This window comes from Tupaia chinensis, unplaced genomic scaffold (assembly GCF_000334495.1).
Source record: "Tupaia chinensis unplaced genomic scaffold, TupChi_1.0 Scaffold000055_1, whole genome shotgun sequence".
Taxonomy (NCBI): domain Eukaryota; kingdom Metazoa; phylum Chordata; class Mammalia; order Scandentia; family Tupaiidae; genus Tupaia; species Tupaia belangeri.
Window position 1 is genome coordinate 376867 of NW_006159513.1, and position 10358 is coordinate 387224.

A 10358-nucleotide genomic window follows, 5' to 3' on the forward strand; every position below is an offset into this window, starting at 1 on the left:
AAAAAAAAAAAAAAAAAAAAAAAAAAAAAAAAGAAGAAAGAAAAGAAAAAGGAAAGAATGACAATTGCTAAATGCAGAAGTGATCATAGAAATAGAAAAATCACTGTTTTACAAAAAAAAAAACATTATAATTTTGAAAAATATAGGAATCATCAAGGGATGTGAAAACCATTGGGTAAAATATTATTGGGGAACAAGATATTCAGTGTCCAATTATAACTCTCCAATTAGTGATTATGAAGTGTGCAGGCATTCTTACAAAGGAAACATTTGGTTGGCACCATCTTAACTGTAATAAAGAATCAAATTTAGGGACCAGCAGTTAGCGTAATGGCTATGTCGCTGGACTCCCATGTGGTTGACCGTGGTTGGAGTCCCGGTCCCAGTGGCTTAAACTCACGCTTGGCGCATGTGTGTGCGTGCCCAAGATCCTGAGGAGAATGGAGGAGAAGAGATTGTGGTGTGGCCATCCCCCATGGGGGGTGATTTCTCGCTTTCTGTCTCTCTGTCTCTGTCTTCCTGGCGAGCCCATGTGCCCTATAGCAAAAACCTCTTGGAAAAATAAACAGAATCAAATTTACAGTCACTAATAATGGAGAGAACTGATATAATGTGCCTGTTTATGTGATGTACTAAATGGCACACGGTATCACCTACATACAATGTTTTATGAAGATTTTTAATGTAAGTGTAATCATGAAGAAGCCATAAATCAAATCAGAATTACGAGGCACACTTGAAATGGTTGGGGAACTGTTCTAGATTAAAGGGGCCTGAAGATGCTCAAAAGTTTATTGTAATTCTTGGTGAAATCTATGAGCTATACATTTACTTTAATTAACAGATTTTTCTGTGTTTCATACCTTTTAATATGGAAATAGAGAAAGTAAACATAAATGTAGAAAAATGTTACAGACATGGTTACATCAAGTGAAAAGTACATTATATTATTTTTTTCAATTATGGGATAGGTTTGATTTTTTTTTTAATGGTGGGAAAATTAGAATTTAGAAACTTGAAACATCCCAAATATGTATTAACAATAGAATGTTTAAATGAATTCTTATATGTAATTCAATGGTACATTATATAGCAGTAAAAACAGATTACAATCAGGGATGGCCCTGCAGCTTGGTAGTTAACGGAGCTGAATCTGACATAACTGGCTACTCAATTCAATCCCTGGCCCCAGCAGCTTGAGAAACGTGCTTGCATGACCCCAAATCTCTATGGAATGGAGAACTGGAGGAGAAGGAAATGTGGTGTGACCATGTGCTTTTGGGAGGTGCTTTCTCCTTCTCTCTTTATATCTCTGGCTCTCTCTCGAGCAAACATTATATAGCATGTCTACCATGGTAATATTCAGAAACAAATAACCTACGTAATATACATTGTAAAAGAACTATTTATTTAATTTTATTAATTTTTATTATTATTTTTTAAAATTTTGCTATAGAGCAGGCATCATGCATGCTGATTAAAGAGGGAGAGAGAGAGAAGAAAGTGAGACAGCAAGCTGCCAGGTCTGGGACCCAAACCATAGTGGCCCATGTGGGAATCCTGTGCCCTAACCACCATGGCACCTGCTGGTCCTGCATAATACATTTTTACATGATACAAATGACAGGAGAAAAGGAAAACAATGCTGGGAGGAAGGAGTGTGATGCAGTCAAGCAGAGACATGTTATAGGAAGCACCCAAGCTGTAGGAAGCATTCTATCTCTTAAGTTAAAGGGTTAGTACAGAGTATTCATACTATTGTATTTTCATTCTAAATTATTTGTCTGCATTATATGCCTTTTTGTATGTAGGATATAGTTCACAATAATCTATTACAATTAAAAGGTGTTATGACATTCTGGAGAATGTGACAATTTAATTAGAAGTGACTTTGAGGTACTATCATCAAGACACCTTTTTAAAAAAAGAAGATTGCTTACATTCTTCATTTCTCTCAGCCCACTATAGTGACAGTTGTTAGATAGAGGCGACTGGGGAAGGAAGTAGAGAATGGAAGCAAGGTCAAGGAGCTGCCTTCTTCTTAAACTGTTTGTGGCAATATATACTGCAGCTAAATATCCCTTTCAAATAGCGATTTCTCCTAGCCATGCACTTGTAGTCATTTCTTCCCTGTCCTACCAAATCTGGCACTGATTTATTTAGCCAGCTTTTGCATGCTCTGTATATGACCTTGAAGGAGAAACAGGACTTGATTCATATCACAATTGTCCTTGGATTTTATTTTTAAATATCACTAAAGTGCCTTTCACCCTTTATTGATTAACTTTTCCCCCATTTAAATTATTTACTACAGAAAAGATTAGTTAATCTAAGCCCTTTCCACAATTCTGCTGGAAGAAAATATTACAACAAATTTCTTTTTTGGTAATCTGTATTTAGACCATAAAATTAAAAACAAATCATATTAATAAAGTGAAGTCATTTTTTATTAATGTATGCAGATTTTTTATATGCAATTTAAAAGGTCCAAGTGTAGATAACCTTTTGAAATTTGTTTGAATCTTTAGTTTAAGGGGTTCTCTATTGTTAAAGGAAGTTTATCTTTTTTTAAGAAAGGAATTCAGTTTTCTTTCAAATTTGAAAAAGAAAAATTGGAAGACTAATTAATTCTCAAATAGTCTCAATGTTACTTGATTTTACCAGATTTAAATTTAAGAGTACTGTAGGAAGAGGCATATTGATTCTCCAGAATACGAAGAACAGCATTTCTTAGTCCCAGCATTGGCACTGCAGTTTCTAGGAAAGGATTCTTTGACATGTACTAGTCCTGCATTCAGATTCTCTTACCATTCTACCATGCATACAGTGGTAGGACCTCCTCCAGTTTAATCAAGAATGCTTATCTTGCACTTTTAAAAGCATATCAATTTGAAGGAATAATTATTAAGCCTTTTATTTTTATGAAGTCTTCAGAGATTTGTTGGAAAAGGCAACATGCAGTACTTTGTAAATGTCAAATCTCTTTACAGAAATGCGAAGGAGGTATTGCAGGCTGTCATCTGTTCTTCATGCTGCCTACTGACCCTCATTGGGAGCTACCAATTCCCAAAGATTCTGTGGATGCTAAAATAAATAGCTCTCTCAGGCACAAAGTAAAATGTTAGACAACATACAGCAGAACAGCACCCACTTTAATTATACTATGCAATGTGTTTCATAAAGAAGGATCTGAAGGGTTAGACATTGAAGGACAGTTCCAGCTGGCAGGCAATAAAGGAGAATGCTTTCAAATCAACTGTGGCAAATGACATAAAAAGAAGGGAAAAAGTGGGTAAGTTTTGGGCATATGAAAATAGAAAAAGGATGATGCACTTTTAGAATGCAAAAGATCAAATATATGTGGATGTTAAGAATAAAAGTTGGATTATGCCAAATCCAGGTATATTTGAGTAGCTTAAAGGCTAAGTCTCTAAAACAAGTGAGATGGAAGATGCGGCACTTATGAACAAATGACTCACCTGGATTGTCCTGTTGGATATGGAACTTAAAGTTCTAGGTTAAAAGCCACCCACTGTTTCTCCAGCATCAATAATAGTAATAATAGCCTATTTCACTAACAAAGCTATACTTTCCATAAAAATTTATATTGTTACTTGACATATAGACAAAACTATTCATTAAGACAGTATGGCACAGAGAATAAAATAGTTTTAGTCCAATAAAGCACAATCACTGTTATAAAGCTTACTGGCTATGGAGGCAAGGTATTTAGGTATAATCAACTCTGATTTTTCACTTCTAATTATTGACACATAAAATACTTAATAAGCAGTACAGAATTTTGCATTAGGCTAGCTTTGTAGGTTGTTGTATCTTTTTATTTGTCATATTTGCTGGTTTAGCTCTTGCTAATTGAATAACTGCATTTACAAATCTTAAATTTCATTTTAATCTCCAGCCTTCTCCCTTGATTTAGGAGCTCTTAGTGATTCAATCTATTTATTAACAATTTTTTATTCAACTCTTTTTCTCTAAAGCTAGCATTCTTTTAACCCCTTTTCCTGGACTCAAAGCCCAATGGTAACCCTATCCTTTCTCATGAACTATTTCCATTAGTTTTATCTCCTTTGCATTTTTAGATTTGTAAGCCTTTAAATCTCAGGTCAGCCACCAATTCAGTGTATAAAATTGCTCAGTTATCTCTTCCATGAGTTCTTATGAACTCATAGCCCTATCCCCTTTTGGGTAGCTACTTGGAACGGTCATTCTTATACTCAACCAAAGGAGATGGTGTGATGCAATGATGGGGTCATGATCATCTTGGAAGTCATGAGATAATAATTTATCATTTTAAAATACATGAACTGGGAAAACTATCACTGTTTATGACCATGGACTAAAAATATATTTTATTTTATTTTTTATCAATATTTTTCAAACTTTATTTTGAACCTTTATTACAGTGGTGGTTCAAGTTGTGGCCCCAAATCAGTAAGGTCAACATCACTTGGAAATTAGTTAGAAACTTGAATATTCTGAACACCATAGCTTCTAAAACAGAAATTTTGGGGAAGGGGGGTTATAGTCTAGCAACCTGCATTTCAAAGATCCTTTCCAGTCATTTCAATGCATAATTTAAGTTCAAGAGCCACTGATTTAGTAATTTTAAAATAAATCAAGAGAATTAAAGCTTCTATTAAAAATAAATATTATACAATAATAAAAAGATGTAGAAAAAATGTGTTCCATGTAATCCATGTATGAAAAAAGCATACAATATGGAAAACTCAACAACTTTAAAATGAAAATGGCATGCATATACTTCAGTATTAAAAAAAGGCTGTAAAATTACCCTAACAAATTTTAATAAATAAAATATAGATTATGAAAAATATTTGTTATTCATCTGGTAGATAAATACTGTATATAATGTACTATTACCAATGTGCAACATCCTTATGGAAGAAATGGGCAAAAGATATTAATAAGAAAATCTCAAAGAAGAAAATTCAAGTGGTCATAAATATCTCTAATATGAGAGTAAATCACTTTATATTAATCACTTAAACAAAATTAAAAAGAGTAATAAAGCTTATTGCTTATTGGAATATATATAAACATGTATTCTCATGCATTGCTGCTAAAATATGAATAATTACAACAATTTTAGACAGCTAGGAAAATACATTTAAAAATATATATATATACATGAAGTACATATATATATACTTCAAACCTAACATATTCTTACAGTGAATCTATTTCTTCCATTTAAAAACTAAGTACAAAAGATTGTATTAATAATGATGTTTATAATAGTGTTGTTTAAATTACCAAAAAATTAAAAGAAGGTAAATGTCCATCAATAGGGAGATAACTAAATAAAATAAAGACTATCTTTCTAACAAGGAAATTTGTATCGTTGTACCCATACTAGTTGACTTGGAGGGACTGAGGGATTTTTATTTACTATTATTAGTTGAAAAAATTAATAATTAAGTGTCTTACCTTGACTCTCAGTTCGTTGAACAGGATAACTGGGACCTGATGTCTACTCTTGCCCCCTTTGTTTCTTAATCCATAGCGACTGTGCATTTTTCTATTTCATCAACTTCAGCCAGGCTGCTATGCAGATTGGCAATACCTTCATGGAGCTCTACTGCTCTATTGCCTGAATACAACATCCAACTAATTGCCAGATGTCAAGTTACAGGACCATTGTGGGAAAAGATGACTCCTTCAACACCTCTTCAATGAAAGGGTCACTAGCAAGCATATGGCCAAGGCAGTGTTTGTTTTCCTGGAACCCACAGGGGTTGATGAAGTTTATGCAGACACCTACTGCTAGATCTTCCACCCTGAGAAGCTCATCACAGGCAAGCAAGAAGTTACCAATAACTATGTCCACAATATGACACCATTGACAATATCATTGACCTCATTCGGTCAATTCTTTTACTGAATTGATAACCTGGATGATCAGTGCACAGGTCTTTCAGGACTCCTTGGTCTTCCAAAGGGCACTTGTTCTGGGCTTACCTCCTACTGATGGAACATCTCCCAATTGATTATTTTAGGAAGTCTAAATTGGAGTTCCCCATCTTCCCAGCCCCCCCAGGCTTCCATAGCTGCAGCATAGAACTACAACTCCATCTTCACAACTCATACCATTCTGGAGCACCCTGACTACCTTCATGGTAGATAATCAGGTCACCTATGACATCGATCACAGAACCCTAGATATTGAATACCTGACCTACCCTAATCTTGAAAACATTATTAGCCATAGTATGCCCTTCATCACTGCTTCCTTTTGATTTGATGGAACCCTGAATATTGATATGATAAAGTTCCAGTTCAATGTGGTAACTTATACCAGAATCCACTACCCCCTAGCCCAGATGCCCCTATCATCTCTGCCAAAAGCCTATCATAAACAACTTTCTGTAGCAGCAATAACCAATGCTTGCTTTGAGGTGGCCAACCAGAGGATGAAATGTGACCCTCACCATGGGAAATACATGACTTGCTGCCTTTTTTACTGTAGTGATGTGGTTCCCAAAGATGTCAATGCTGCTGTTGCCACCATCAAGACTAAGCACAGCATCCAGTGGATTGGTGCCACACTGGCTTCAGGTTGGCATTAATTACCAGATTTCCATTGAGGTGCCTGGTGGAGAACTGGCCAAGATGCAGCAAGTTGTGTGCATGCTGAGCAACACCATAGTCATTGCTGAGGCCTAGGCTCACCTGGACCAGAATTTTGACCTGATGTATGCCAGGTGTCCCTTTGTTCACTGGTATGTAGGTGAGGAGATGGAGGAATGAGAGTTTTCTAATGCTCAAGAAGACATAGATATTCTTCAGAAGGACTATGAGGAGGCTGGTGAGGATTCTGTTGAAGGAGAGGTCGAAGGTGAGGAATACTGATTATCAGTACTTTCACTAATGCAGCATGCATGTTATAGTCCTAGAATTATTGCTCCAATATCAGCTGACCAGGCACTCAAACTTTCTGATTAGATTATATTAACTCAACTATGATCAAGTTTTATCTTTCCACATGTACCTGTGAGATTTTGTTTTGTTTTGTTTTGTTGATGTTGTTTTGTCTCAATATAAAAGAAAAAAATAATAATAGTAAATCAGCAAATGCTAATATTTTTGAGTTCTTTTAATCCCTCAATTCTCTTATCAAGACAGAGTTTCTACTATCCCCTGCCCCTTTTTAAAGCTGAGAAAGCTGAAGTACAGAGAATTTAGCTCAAGTTTGCCCAGAGAAATAACTTGATCCAGGAGAGTCTTGATCTTGTCTTATCTGGAAGACTATTTTTTTTTCCCTATGCTTAGGTTATTTCTTTGAGAGAGAGGAGAGAGAAAGAGAGAGAGGTGCACTCAACAGGGTCTATGTCACAATCCTTCCCTAGCCTTTCCAGATAGCCAGGATCACAGGTATACATGCGAGTGCCTAGTGCACAAGTCAATTCAAGAAACAAACACTGATTGTCCATATGGCTTTCAGCATTGCTGAGCATTGCACCACCATATTGCACTATTGTGGTTAGGTCAGAGATTCAGAAATTATGTATGCATTTTTAAGTTTATTTATCTATCCCTCCTATGAGAAAGGAAGACAGAAGTAGAGAGAGAAAAGAGAGAGGGAGAGAGAAAGAGAAATAGGTAGAACCAACATCTTCACATTGCCATGTTATCCCTAGCCTTAGTCAGTCAGGATTCTGGGTGTATAAGCGTGCCTTGCATACAAAGTGAGACCCTGGGACATGAACACAGGATGTTTCCATATGGCCTAAGCATCACAGGGTATGACATTATCACTCTGCTATTGCAACTGGTCCCAGAGTTTATATTTTTAATATCTGAACTCTACTGCCTCTCTGAGCTAGACATAGAGAAGCATATAATAACATTCTATCTTTTTTTTTTTTTTTGGAGAGATTTTTTCACTATAGGGCGCGTGCGCTCGCCAGACAGACAGAGAGAAACATAGAGACAGAAAGCGAGAAATCACCCCCACGGGGGATGGTCATGCCGCAATCCCTTCTCCTCCATTCTCCTCTCGGGATCCTGGGCACGAACGCACACGCGCCCGGCGTGAGTTTTAAGCCACCGGGTCCGGGACGTGAACCATGGTCGACTACGTGGGAGTCCAGCGACATAGCCGTTATGCTAACTGCTGGTTCCCCTCATTCCACGTTTTCAGTAAAATTGTATATAATGTTGTATTTGAATATATAAGTATAGCCATAAAAGAATGCATGGCAGTGTGTTGGCGTTGGCTTTGAGAATAGAGGAGAGATTGTCTTATGAGAGAGAGAAAATTGCATAAAAGTGAGTTCAAAGAAAAATGTAAATGGAAGGAAAGATAAAGAGAGAGTGAAAAAGGATACATGAAATTTTTAAAAGAATGTGGTATGCTACTATACATATAAAATTATGTGTTCAAGTGTGCCATGGGAGCATATGTGTATATATGTATGTATGAATAGAGAAATGCATAAAATAATCTTCCAAAATAGTCATTGTAGTTATAATAGTGACTTTTCCTTTTCCATTTATATTTTTATGTATTCAAAAAGACTTAAATAAGAAGGCATTTAAAAAATAAAACTAGAGTTAAAAATGACCTTGTTCCTAAATGTAGGATATGCATAGTGACTTTCTTTGAAAAAGTGCATAATGCAAAAAAGGAAAAGAACTCCAAAAAAAGAAAAAAAAAGGAAAAGAAACAATTTCACAATGGAGAAACTTGGTAAACAATACCTCAAATACTGATCAAGGTAAACATTGATGATGATGAGTCCTGTGGCTGAAATATACCCTTAGTGTTATAGGAAAATGTGTTGAGAATGGCATTTGCCTCTGTGATTTACCTCAAGAAAACATTATCTTAGTCTAATCAGGAGAAAAACGCGAGACAAACTAATTGAGAGATATTCTACAAAACGCTTGGCCAGTACACCTCAAAATTGTTAAAATCATCAGAAACAAGGAAAGTGTGAGAAATTGTGGTATCCAAGTTAAGTAAAAGAAAAGATGTCTTCTCAATTTAATGTGATATCCTAAATGGAATAAAATATTATGGGAAAACCAGATCAACTATGGAGCTTAATAAATAATGTATTGATATTCATTTATTTTTGTGACAAATATATTAAGGTAAAATTTTAATAATAATAAAAGAGGAACTAGATGTAGAGTATGCAAGAACTCTTTTACTATATTTGTCCTCTAAATTTAAAACTGTTATGAATTAAGAAGTTTAACTGAAAAAAAAAAAAGAAAAGAAAGAGAAAAAAATCAAAACAAAAACTTCAGTGATCAAAAATAAAGCAAACAAAATACATGGCAAGTATTCTTTCTGGTGCTACAGTAACTGCACAGTACAAACAAACAAATTCCCGTGTGGAGCTAACATAGTAGAATAATAAATCATCAGTATTTCTATATTCCATTCCAATAAGTCAAGGATCTTCAAATATTTTATCTAAAAGCTTTAAGCTCAGTTATATCACCCATGTTTTTGTTGAAGAATTTAGTTTAATCTTGTTTTGAAATCCAATAAAATTAGAATTTTTTGCAGTTTTCAATCATATTTAACACTTACTTAGTATTTAATTATCAAGCTACTTTATTGATTTGTTTACCATTATTTGTCATATCTCACTCTTTGTTTAATAGTTTTAATTTCTGTCTTATTAAAATAAATCTTTCAATGAGAGTATATAGTTAACACTTATTCTTTGTTTAAAAATATTTTCATAATTTCATGACAGTTTAGACAAAAATAAAATTCTAGGTAGATAGTTATTTCCTTCAGAAATTTGCAGCTATAATATGTAAATCTCTAGATTATAGAGATTGTATTTTTTAGTGTTTTTAATCCCAGTATATCGTTTCAACATATAAAATGCCCTTCCCAGCATGAATATAGTGCTTATCAGTCAAGCCAAAGAGACATGTATTATGTTTTAGCTTTCTTTTTTAAAGATTTCCTCCTTCAAGAAGATGGTGTAATTGATTGTGTTGTTGAACTCCCATGTAGTTGACTGTGATTCTACTCTCAGACCCAGCAGCTTAAATCCCATGCAGGACGTGTGTGCGTGCCTAAGATTCCAAGGGGAGAATGGCTGAGAAGGGATAATGTCATGGCCAACCCCCTGGAGGGTGATTTCTTGCTTTCTCTCTGTCAGGCACATGCCCCAAAGCAAAAAGCTATCAAAAAAAAGAAAAGAAAAAATTTTCTCCTTATATTTCACTACAAAATTATCAAACTGAAGATTTATTTTTATATACTTATTTATTTTTCTTCCTTTTAAATTTGCCAGAGGGCATTTGTGCTCACTAGAGAGAGACAAAGAGAGGGAAAGAGAAAGCTT

General features: G+C 34.9%; 1 pseudogene; it reads left to right on the plus strand.

Moving 5' to 3' along the window:
* Positions 1–5660: 5660 nt before the first annotated feature.
* LOC102496172 (tubulin alpha-8 chain-like) lies at positions 5661–6891 on the plus strand (annotated as a pseudogene).
* The last annotated feature ends 3467 nt before the right edge of the window (positions 6892–10358 follow it).